The sequence below is a fragment of the Bubalus kerabau genome, chromosome X, assembly GCF_029407905.1.
Source record: "Bubalus kerabau isolate K-KA32 ecotype Philippines breed swamp buffalo chromosome X, PCC_UOA_SB_1v2, whole genome shotgun sequence".
NCBI lineage: Eukaryota > Metazoa > Chordata > Mammalia > Artiodactyla > Bovidae > Bubalus > Bubalus kerabau.
In genome coordinates, this window is record NC_073647.1 from 91,007,197 (window position 1) to 91,020,408 (window position 13,212).

The 13,212-nt window shown below is 36.5% G+C and overlaps 1 long non-coding RNA gene across 1 annotated transcript in view; it reads right to left on the minus strand.

Moving 5' to 3' along the window:
* Positions 1-11,499: 11,499 nt before the first annotated feature.
* Positions 11,500-13,212, minus strand: part of LOC129640300 (uncharacterized) — a 49,127-nt gene continuing 47,414 nt past the window's right edge. The window contains exon 4 of the long non-coding RNA XR_008708732.1: positions 11,500-11,750. This is a non-coding gene — a long non-coding RNA (uncharacterized LOC129640300). The remainder of the gene's footprint in view (positions 11,751-13,212) is intronic.

A 13,212-nucleotide genomic window follows, 5' to 3' on the forward strand; every position in this document is an offset into this window, starting at 1 on the left:
AACAGATTTTTCTGTGTTAATTGCATCTTTCAACTTTTCTAAATTCATTTATTAGTTCTAGTAGTTTTCTGATGGAGTCTTTGGGGTTTTCTGTATGTAGTATCATGTCATCTGCAAATGGTGTCAGTTTTTCTTCTTTTGCAATTTTGATACCTTTTATTTCTATTACTTGTCTAATTCCTTTCCACTTAGAAGTTCATTCCACAGTTTATTTCTCTATGCATTAATCATAAACAGAAAAGAGAAACCAGGACCTTTCTTTTGTACTTTGCTTGGAAATCTCAACTAAATCTCCAAGTTCACTACTTGCAAGTTTACTTTCTGTCCAAAGTCAGAACATGATTCAGACAAGCTTTTTGACACTTTATAACAACAATCACCTTTCCTTCAGTGTTCAATAACTTGTTCATTATTTCCTTCTGATTCCTTACAAGAAGTACATTTAATGTTCATATTACTACCAACTGTCTATTCAATGCAATCTAGGTTGTTTTTTTTTAAATCAAGCACCTCAAAATTCCTCCAACCTCTATCTATTACCCAATTTCAAAGCCATTTCTACATATTTAGGTAATTTTCACTGCAGCACCTCACTTCCCACTACCAAAATCTGTATCAGTTTCCTAAGGCACAGTAACAAAGTACCACAAATTGTATGGCTTATGAAAACAAAAATGTAATATCTAACAGTTCTTTTTTTTTAATATAAATTTACTTATTTTAATTGGAGGCTAATTACTTTACAATATTGTATTGGTTTTGCCATACATCAACATGAATCCACCACGGGTGTACACGTGTTCCCCATCCTGAACCCCCCTCCCACCTCTCTCCCCATACCATCCCTCTGGGTCATCCCAGTGCACCAGCCCCAAGCATCCTGTATCATGCATCAAAACTGGACTGGCGATCTAACAGTTCTGAAGGCAGGGACATGCTCCAAAATCAAGGTGTTGACAGGGACATGCTCCTTCTGAAACCTAAGGGAGAGAATCCTGCCTTTCCTCTCCCTAGTTATTGGTGATTTGTTGACAATCTTTGGCAATACTTGGCAATACTTGTAGCTGTTAAGTGCTTCAATCCCTGCTGTCATCATTATGTGGATCTTTCCTTGTGTGTGTCTCTGTTTCTTTGTCTCTTCTATTTTTATAAGGACACCAGTCAGATTGGATTAAGGGTCCAGCCTACTCTGGTATGGCCTCATCTGCAATGACCCTATTTCTGAATAGGGTCACATTCTGAGGAGCTAAGTGGTATTATTTTAACATATCTTTTGAGGAAGCACAATTCAATGCATATCAGACATGATGATTGAAACAAAAAATTAAAACTCCATCTGATACTCAAAACAATAATATTTTAAAATTAGGAGGCTACAAGAACCTAAATGGAAGTAAGATTTCCACATCACAATTGAGATGTGATATCACCAGACTGTAATAAGTCGTGTATGGATAGTGTAATATCCAGAGCAACCACTAAGAAAGCTATAGAAAATAATACACCCCAGAGAACTACACATAAATAAATATAAAATTGTAAAATTTGGTCAAATAACTCACAGGAAGGCAATAAGAGAAAGACAGTGGAATAAAAAACAGTGGAAATGAACAGGAAATAAAGAATAAAATGATAAACTTAAGTATTAACAAATTAATGATCATCTTAAATTTAAATGGTCTAAACACATTTAAATGGTCTAAACTATTCAAAAGGCAAAGATTGGGCAAGTAAATTAAAAAAAAATAAAATAAAATACAGCCCAACTATGTACTGGTTATAAGAAACTCACTTCAACTTTAATGATATAGATAGTTGGGGGAAAAGAGATGGAGAGAGATATACCATGTAAACATAAATTAAAAAGAGCAGAAGTGCCTACATAATGTCAGATAAAGTAGACTTCAGAGAAAAGACTATTACTAGATACAAATAAAACCTTTAAATAGAATAAAAAGGTAAATCCTCCCAGATTTAATAATCCTAAATGTGTACACATCAAAAACCTAAGTCCAAGAATTCACAAAGCAAAAATTTATAGAGCCAAAATACGAAATAGACAAATCAACCATTAGAAACTCCCATATCTCACTCTCAGCAACTGATAGATCTACTTACTACACAGAAAGTCAGTAAGGATATAGAAGTACCCATCAACCAACAGTATCTAATTAGGATATATAAGACACCCCACCCAAAAATAGCAGAAATTTTTTAAGAGCTTATGGAACATTCATCAGGCTTCCCTGATAGCTCAGTTGGTAGAGAATCTGCCTGCAATGCAGGAGACCCCGGTTTGATTCCTGGGTTGGGAAGATCTGCTGGAGAAGGGATAGGCTACCCACTCCAGTATTCTTTGGCTTACCTGGCTCAGCTGGTAAAGACTCCGACTGCAATGCAGGAGACCTGGGTGCAATCCCTGGGTTGGGAAGATCCCCTAGAGAAGGGAAAGTCTACCCACTCCAGTATTCTGGCCTGGAGAATTCTATGGACTGTATAGTCCATGGGGTCACAAAGAGTCAGACAGGACTGAGCAACTTGCACTTCACTATGGAACATTCATCAGGGTAGACCATACCATGAAACAAACTTCAATAAATTTAAAAGAATTGAAATCCTACAGAATGTGTTCTCTGACCACAATGGAGTCAAATTTGAAGTCAATAATAGAAAGACAGGGAAATCATGAAATGTGGAAATTAGACTTCTAAATAATTCATCAGTCAAAAAGGAAGTCTTGAAAGGAAAAAAAAATAGCTAAATGTAAATGGAAATACAAAATACCAAAATATGTGCAATGGCAGTTAAAGTGCTAAGAGGGAAATTTATAGCACTAACTGCTTACATTGGAAAACAGGAAAGGTCTCAGAGCAGTAATCCTACTTCTAACTCAAGATACTAGAAAAAGAAAAGCAAAACAAAGCCAGAGTAAGAAGGAAGGAAATAATAAAGAGCCAAAATCAACAATATTGAAAACCTGAGCAAAATCTAGGTAAGAGAAAAGATCAATAAAACTAAATCTATATTGCACTTGAAAATATGTAGGTTATTTTCAAATATCCATTTTTTAATTAAATTTATTTATTTTTAAATGAAACACATAGAAATATTTGTAATGATAAAAGGTACAATTCACAAAAGAGATGGACATCATAAACCATTAGACACCTAACAAAGAAACAAAGATACATAAAGCAAAAATCAGAAGAACTATCAGGGAAAAGAAAAAATATATAATCATAGTGAGACATATTAACATTTCTCTGAGAATACTTTATCAAGTGCAGAAAAACAAGAATAGGAGGATCTTGAATCATGTCACCAATACTTTAAAAATAATAGATTTCTATTTAACTAATTTATATTAATCATATGCTACACAAATATATTTAAAATTTTGTATCTCATACATTGTTATTAGATTTTCATAGGACATTTAGAAAAACTGATGAAAAGATAAGCATTACTAAATTTCAAAAAATAGAATTATTTTTTGTGTGTGATACAGTTTTATATATAAGCACATATATTATTTTTGAAATTACTTTTCATTGACTATAGTTCCCTGTGTTAGACAGTAAATCTTTGTTGCTTGTTGCACATCTGTTTTATTAATTAGAAATCTGGCATTCTATTTATATTAAGTCAAACAAGTGGAATCAAAATGTCATAAAATTTTTAGCTAGGCAAAAATTCATAAGTTTTCTGAAATACGTATATTATACACATTATGTATATATATATACAAGAGCTTTTCTACCATGTGTGATAAAGGCTTGAGAAAGAACATCAAAAAAAAAGAAGATATGGAGAAATTGGAAAGCATAAACTAAATGAAATGGGAGCACTGAATGTGAAATAGAAAAAGTGAAACAAACCAGATAAAAGTAAAAGATCCTCATAGAGTCCAGTTGTTTTTAAACATGACTGCTCATTAGGAACGTATCTGGAGTGCTGGTGAATAAAATGCAATTCCTGGGCATTTGTATTTTTCAAAAAATTCCAAGATGATTCTGATATACATCTAGATTTTTAAAAGTGATTACAGGTTTTTCTATTAAATGGTAGTTTTGGTCATATAGAGTTCTATTATTTTTCTGTTAACCAACACAATGGTATTAAGTGAGTAATAGTTACCTAATCACAATAGTAAATGATGTTTATCAGTTTTCACAATCAATAACCAGACAAAAAATTAAAGATGATTACAACTGAAAGCCATAACGGGAACGTGACTAACCTAACAATATAAAATAATTACTTACAATTTTGGGGGTCAAGCAGAGTGATGTGGAAGTACATACATGCACATGTTTTCATCTGCTCAGCCAGTCTATGTCTTTTGGTCAGAGCATTTAGTTCATTTACATTTAAGGTTATTATCCATATGTATGATCCTATTATCATTTTCTTAATTGTTTTGGGTTTATTTTCTGTAGGTAGGGTTTTTCCTTCTCTTGTTTTCTGCCTAGAGAAGTTCCTTTAGCATTTATTGTAAAGCTGGTTTGGTGGTGCTGAATTCTCTTAACTTTTGCTTTTCTGGAAAGCTTTTGATTTCTCCATCAAATCTGAAGGAGAATCTTGCTGGGTAGAGTATTCTTGGTTGTAGGTTCTTCTCTTTCATCACTTTAAATATATCATGCCATTCCCTTCTGGCTTGTAGAGTTTCTGTTGGGAAATCAGCTGATAGCCTGATGGGGGTTCCCTTGTATATTGTCATTTTCCCCTTGTTGCTTTTAATATTTTATCTCTGTCTTTAATTTTTGTCAGTTTGATTACTATGTGTCTTTGTGTGTTCCTCCTTCGGTTTATCCTGCCTGGGACTATCTGTGCTTCCTGGACTTGGTTGACTGTTTCCTTTCCCATGTTATGGAATTTTTCAGCTAAGATCTCTTCAAGTATTTTCTCAGGTCCTTTCTCTCTTTCTTCTCCTTCTGGGACCCCTATAATGTAGGGGACAGCACTTAATGTTGCCCCAGATGTCTCTTAGGCTGTCTTAATTTCTTTTAATCATTTTTTCTACTTTCTGTTCTGCAGCAGTGATTTCCACCATTCTGTCTTCCAGGTCACTTATCAGTGCCTCTGCTTCAGTTATTCTGCTATGGATTCCCTCTAGTGTACTATTCATCTGTTTGTTTGTTCTTTAGTTCTTATAGGTTTTTGGTAAACATTTCTTGCATCTTCCCCATTGTTTTCCTGAGATCCTGAATCTTCACTATCATTATTCTGAATTCTTTTTCTGGAAGGTTGCCTATCTCCACTTCAATTAGTTGTTTTTCTGGGCTTTTAACTTGTCCCTTCATCTGGGACATAACTTTCTGCTTTTTAATGCTGATAACTTTCTGTAATGTGATTTTTGTTTTAGTTGTTGTGAGACTGTGGTTGTTCGTGTTTCTTCTGTCTGCTGTCTGATGGAGAAGGCTAAGTGGCTTGTGTAAGCTTCCTGATGAGAGGGACTGCTAGTGGGAAAAACTGGGTCTTGCCTTAGTAAAGTTTTAATCCAATTATCTGCTCATGTGTGGGGTTGCACTCCTTCCCTGGTAGTGTTTTGACCATAAGTGACCCAGACCTCGCATCTACTGGCTCTGTGATTGGGTTAATGGTGACCTCCAAGAGAGTTTACACCATGAGGGATATTTCAGGACTGCTGCTGCCTGTGCCCCCATCCCTCTGGTGAGCCCCTGCCCACCCACACTTTCACAGGAGACCCTCCAACACTAGCAGGTAGTTTTTGTTCATTCTCCTGTGGGGTCACTGTTCCTTTCCTCTGAGTCTTGGTGCATGCAAGGTTTTGTTTGTGCCCTCCAAGACTGAAGTATCTGTTTCCCCTAGTCCTGTGGAAGTCTTGTAATCAAATCCCACTGGCCTTCAAGGTCAGATTCCCTGGGGATTCTCAGTCCTTTTGTCAGATTCCCAGGCTGGGAAGCCTTACATGGGGTTGAGAACCTTCACAACAGTGGGAGAACTTCTTTGGTATTATTGTTCTCCAGTTTGTGGGTCACCCACCTGGTGGGTATGGGATTTGATTTTATTGTGATTGTGCCCCTCCAACCATCTTGCTGCAGTTTCTTCTTTGTCTTTGAACATGGGGTATACTTTTTTGGTGAGTTCCAGTGTTGATGGTTGTTCAACAGCTAGTTGTGATTTTGGTGCTCTTGCAGGAGGAGATGAGCGCACAACCTTCTACTCTGCCATCTTGAACCAGAATGATTATTTTCAAATATCTTTTGATATTGATTCCTAACGTAACTCCACAGTGATAAGAGAACAGACTCTATAGTTTCAATACCTTTAGACCATGAAACTTTTGCACCTTGTTTCATGTCCCTGGATATGTTCCAGTGTTTCCTGGTTTATAATCTATGGGGACTTGAATAGAATTTGTATCATGTGGTTGTGTGAAAATTGTTTAAATCTTAATTATGTTGAATTGGTTCATAGTGCTTTTCAGATCTGTATCTTCCTACTTTTCTGTCTATTCGTTCTATTAATTGAGTTTGATATTGAAACTCTAATGAAAAATCTTAACTTATCTACTTAAAAAATAATTGTAATATATTGTGGAACTATAAAAAAAACTGTGAATCTACACTATCTAAAAATGAAACTTTAATAAATAAAAATAATAAAGAAATAATTTTAAACAGTAAAAAGGCATAAACTATTATTGGAAACATAAATGATACTCAAATGCCACCTTTCCTAAACATCTTATTTAAAATTGCACCTGCACAATTACATCAGTCAAGGTTCCTCAGGGAAACATAGTATATATGTTTATATATATAATTTTATTTTAAGGAATTAGAACATGTGATCATGTGATTGTGATTGTGGGGCCTGGCAAATCTGAAATCTGTAGACCAGGCCAGCAGGCTGCAAACTCAAGAAGAGTTGATGCTGCAGTCTTGAGTGGGATCTAGGGCAAACCCCGCAGGATGGAAATTAGGCAGAATGTGACACCTCAGCCTTGAGGCAGAATTTCTTCCTCCAGGAAATCTCAGTTTTTTCTCTTATATCCTACAACTAATTGATGAAGCTCACTCACATTATCAAATGTAATCTTTACTTCAAGTCAACTGATTGCATATTTTAACTACATCTAGCATACACCATCACCTATGTAAGTGCTTGATTAAATAACTGGATACAATAAACTAGCCAAGTTGATACATAAAATGAACTATCACAGTCCCACTCTTGTCCAGTGGGTGTCCATACACATATCTCTAAATAAATACAATAACAAAGTCATTTACAACTGAAAAATGTGCTAACTTTTTCACCATAAGAGTATGCAAAGTCTTTGAGTCACTCCTCTCCTTGATATCCTGTAACTCAAATACTATGATGTAAATTTAATTATCGTTAATGCATCTCATGTTCTATGAGGAGATAATGGAGGGAGAAAGGCATTTGACATAAATATACACCCAAATATATTCATAAAAATAAGGATTATGTATTATAACAATTATAGCCATTTTTCCTGCAACTGGTCACATGGTCATAACTGGTGTTCATAACTACCTCATTCCACTTCTTAGTCCATATTCCTTTTGACCTTGGCAAGCACCTTAGCTGACTGTGGTTCTATGCCTGATGAAGCCATTCAAACCTTCATTCCTGAAAGGTTTAAGCCATTAGTAGTCCCACCGAATTGAGTTATTATAGCTTTACATTGATTTTAATCACAAGGATAGTAGTATTAAGAGATGCCTTAAGGTACCTAATGTATTCCATACAAGCTCTTCCTTACCTCCATTGTGTTGTAGAGTTCAGTTTCTCCTTAGTAATCAGGATCAATCACTTTAGCCAATAAAGTATCTCCCTTCATTGTCTGTTGATTCAAAGGCATGAGGAGCCCAAAGTGGCAAGGTGACACTCTTAACTACAAATACAATGAAGTCACTGTTGTGTCTCCTGGTGGAAGCATTCCAGTCTTTGGAACTAAGACCTGTAGATCTGCAGAGCATAAGGCTGCAGAAACAGAAAGCCAAATTTATGCTATTGGATAACTATGGTAATAGTAGTGGTGCCACTCCCATTTCCACCCCTTGGGTCCTAGACCCATAAATTTTGGCTATAGGAGGAACAGTACCATGTATTGGATGCTGATTTAAGGTATGTACAAATTCCTGGAGAACATGCCTCAGCCCTGCAAATATTGTCACCCAGATGGTACTGTAATTGAGCCTTCATACAGCCATTCCATGGTTCTATCAACCCAGCTGCTTCAGGATGAGGGGAAACATGGTAAGACTAGTGAATTCCATGAGCATGGCCCTGTTGCCACACTTCAAGTACTATGAAATGAGATCCATGATCAGAAGCAATGCTGTTTGAAATACATGGTAGTGGGTAAGGTATTCTGTAAGTCCACAGAGTGTATTTTGGGCAGAAGAACTGAATGGTGGGAAGACAAGTCCATATCTAATGCATTTGTTCCAGTAAAACTAAAGGGCTGTCCCCTCTATGATAGAGGTGGTCAAATGTATTAATAAGCCACCTGCCACCAAATAACTGGCTTGATCACCCCTGGAAATTGTGTCTGATCAGAGACAAAGCAATGGTTTCTGCTGCTAACAGACTGAGCACTGAGCAGTGGGTGGAGACAAGTTGTCCTTGATGAGTGGAACTTGATGTTTCTAAGCCCATGCATAAATTCCATCCCTATCACCATGGCCACTTTGTTCATGAGTCTCTTGAGCAATGACAGGAGTGGCTGAGGAAAGTGGCTCATGGCTATCCATGGAACAGATCATCTTCTCCACTTGATTATAAAAATCCTCCTCTGCTGATGTCACTCTTTGGTGAGCATTCACATTGGATGCAAATATCCAGTTTTGTGAAGGGTTTTGCCCATTCAAAGAGACTTACCCACATACGTCTTCCCTGGACCTCTTCATCACCAATTTTCCAATCATGTTCCTTCCAAGCCCCTGCTTACCCATCTAAATCATTGGCTACAGTCTATGAATTGGTATATACACACTCATACCTCTGACCATTTCTGTTTCAAAGTAAAAATGAACAAGCATGTTCACTGCTCAAAGTTCTGAACAATGGAAAGATTTCACTTCATCACTGTCCTTCAGGGATGTCCCACAAAGAGGTTGTAGTGGTGGAACAGTCTACTTTTAAGTGTTGCATGCATATCAAGCAGAACCATCTTGATATACATGTATATCAAGCAGGCCCAAGTTTTCTCTTCTTCAGTCAACTGATTATAGAGAACTCCCCATGAGGCAATAGATATAGGTTGAGAAAAAGGAGGTAATATAGGACTTCCCTGGTGGCTCAGACGGTAAAGCATCTGTCTACAATGTGGGAGACCCGGGTTCGAGCCCTGGGTCGGGAAGATCCCCTGGAGAAGGAAATGGCAATCCACTCCAGTACTATTGCCTGGAAAATCCCATGGACAGAGGAGCCTGGTAGGCTACAGTCTATGGGGTTGCAAAGGGTCAGACACGACTGAGCGACTTCACTTTCACTTTCATAGAAGTAGTAGGGGCCATAAGCATTTGAGACATTTATTTATTTAATTTACCTGTGCCTTCAGAGCCTGCTAAAGCATAATTTTATATACCACTTCTATTTGCTAGTGGAGTGCCAGTGTGCATAGCCAACATTATGAGTTTGTGGGGGAATCAATATCCACTTCATGATGAGCATCTCAGGTCTCATAGTAATTTTGTGGCTCATGGTTAAGTGTTCAGTCTCTACTAAAGCCCAATAGCAAGCAGCTAAAAGCTATTTCTCCAAAGGAGAGTGGTTATCTGCAGAGGCTCGCAGGGTTTTGCTTCAAAATCCTAAGTGCATACACTATGATTGACTTATAAGGTCCTACCAAAGGCCCCAAATAGAATCCCTATCTGCCACTGACAAATACCACTTCAAGTGACACTGGATCTGCTAGATCATATGGCCCAATGGCAGAGCTGTTTGTACAGCAGCCTGGACTTGTTGCAAAGCCTTCTCTTCTTCTGGGCTCCATGCAGAGATAGTGGTTTTTTAGATCACTTGGTAAATGGATCAGAGTAGCACATCCAAATGAGAAACATAACTTCAAAATCCAAAAAGTCCCACTTGGCATTTGGTCTATATTTTGGCTGTAGGAGGGGTCAGATGCAGCAACTTAGCCATCCTAGGGATATCTTCACATAATACCATTGAGCCCCTAGAAGTTTCACTGAGATAGAAGGCTTCAGAATTTTGTAGGATTTATATCCCACCCTCTGACACATAAATGTCTTTCCAGTAAGTTTAGAGTGGTTTCCACTTCTGGCTCACCAGGTCCAATCAGCACAATGTCATCAATGTAATGAAGTAGTATGGTGTCTTATAGAAGTAAAAGGCAAAGTAAAAGATCTCTATAAAGTATGAAAATTAGGAGTAGAGCAATGGATATACTTGCAACAAGACAGTATTGCTGCTTTGGAAGTTGAAAGCAAACTGCTTCTGGTGGTGTTTACTAACAGGCATTGATAAAAGGCATTTGCCAGATCAACAACTGAAATATCCCCAGATACCAAGGGATATATTAGTTTTCTCAAGCAAAGAAACCACATCTGGAATAGCAACAGCAATTGGTCTCAACATCTGGTTAAAGTTATGGTAATCCTTTGTCATTTTCTAAGGCACACCTGTCTTTTACATAAGCCAAATAGGCAAACTAAATGTGGGTGTGGTGGTAATTAACACCCCTTCATCTTTCAAGTCATTAATGGTGGCACTAATCTCTGCAGTTCCTCTAGGAATGTGGTGTTGCTTTTGTTTTCCTATTTTTCTGGTAGAAACAGTTCTAGTGGTTTCCTCTTGGCCTTTCCTACCATAATAGACCTCACTACATAGGTTAGGGAACCAATGAAAGGATTATGCCAGTTACTGACTATATCTATTCCAACTATGCATTCCAGATCAGAAAAATAACCACAAGACAGATTTGAGGACCCACTGTGTCCACTGTGAGATGGACCTGAGCTATCCATTATCACTTGACACGTGTGAGCCTTACTCTGACTAGTGGAGTATACTGTTCTTTTGGTTCTCCTAGAATTAATGTCATTTCAGAGCTCATGATCAATAATTCCTGAAAGTCTGATTATTTATTTTTCCCCAGTGCCTTCTTTACCACTTCTTTACCAATGTCATTACCAGAGTCATTAATGTATTTAAACCTAATAGATTAGAGAAGCAATTCCAGAAACTCCAGAACCAACTCATAAAACTTATCCTTGGGAGTTCCCTGGTGATCCAGTGGTTAAGACTCTATGCTTCCACTACAGGGGGCACAGGTTCTATCCCTGGTCAGGGAACTGAGATCCCATGTGCTGTGTGGCATGGCCAAAACAACAACAATAATAAAAATGAAAATTTATCCTTAAGATTCTGTCTTCTCAAGCCAAACTGTACATTTGTCATGGTTCTTCAGATAAACAGAACAAATAGGACATAATTTATATATATATATATATATATATATATATATATATATACAGTGCATTAATATATTTATAATAAGACATTTATCTTTAGGAACTGGCTCACACAATTGCAGGGACTGTCAGTCACAAATCCATAAAGCAAGTCATCAGGCAGGAAACTGCAAGAAGTGATGCTGCAATCTTGAGGTAGAATTCTTTATCCTCCAAGAAACTTCAGGTTTTCTCTTAAGACTTTCAACTGATTGGTGAGGTCCACCCACATTATTTAGGGCTTCCCAGGCGGCTCAGTGGTGAAGAATACATCTGTCAATGCAGGAGACATGATTTCAATCCCTGGGTCAGGAAGATCCCCTAGAGAAGGAAATGACAACCCACTCCAGTATTCTTGCCTGGAAAATGTCATGGACAGAGGAACCTGGCAGGCTAGAATTTCTGTTATTGCATCTTTGCTCATACAGAACTGAGCAACTGGGCATACACGCAAGCCCCCACATTAATTAGGGTAATCTTTAAGTCAACTAATTGTAGATGCTAACCACATCTGGTAAAATACCTTCACAGCAACATCTAGGTTAGTTCTATTAAAAAACTGGGTAGTATAGCCTAGCCAAGTTAACAATTAAGATTAACCACCATTGCACTCTATATTCACTTTCCCAGTCTTATTTTTTTCTAATTTATCTGATATAACACATTCTGCATTTTCTTTAGATATTTTGAGTTTTGTCTATCTCCCCCAACTTCAATGTACTCTTCAGAATGCAGGAGATTTTGTCTTCTTTGTTCACTCTTGTAACACAGCTCCTAGAATAGTGTCTGGCACATGTTGTGGAGTAAATAAATATTTGTGCACTGAACTAACTGCTATTCAGAAAGTGAGTCAATATTCAGTAAAATTGAAAATATGTACAAACCAGTGGTTATCAGTGGGGAGAAGTAAGCAGTGGGAGGAGCAATATAGGGATAAAGGATTAAGGGGTACAAACTATTGGGCATAAAATAAGCTACATGGATATAATGAACAACACCAGGAATATAACCAATATTTTATAATAACTATAAATAGAATATAACCTTTAAAATTGTGAATCACTATATTGTCCATCTGTAACATATAACATATAACATTATGATCAATAATACTTCGATTTAAAAATAGGATTAAAATGTAAAATTTCATTTTGATATTTGGCAAATCTAATACAGTTATGTTAAGTTTAAAAATAAAATAAAATTTAAAAAAAAAATAAAATAAAAAAATAAAAATAGGATTAAAATGATCTGAAGCAAGCATGAAAAATGTCAACATTCAGTTAAGTCTAGATAATAAAAACATGGGTGTCTGATTTTTTGTCCTTTTGTGTATTTGAGATAATAACTGGTAATAAAAATATAATGGTAGAGAATGTCCAGTTTCAAATGGCAACAATAAAAACCCTCAGGACTTAAAAATATGAAACTTAAAAGATCTGTATGAAGAAATCTTTTATATACTTTTGACAATCACAGAGTCTTAAATTTTCTGTTACTGGATGGGACTACTCATAGTACAAAGATGTTCTTTCTTGTATGTATTACTACATAAGTTTAATTTGACCTTTTAAAGACAACAATAGAATTTTTTGAAACTGAAAAAACTGATTCTTAAGCTAATATAAAGAAAAGCTCATATCAAGAAAAGTAAGAAAAATTCTGGAAAAAATACTAATGAGGAGGAAATTGGTCTTCTGAGATATTAAAGTATATTATAAAGATACAGAAATTA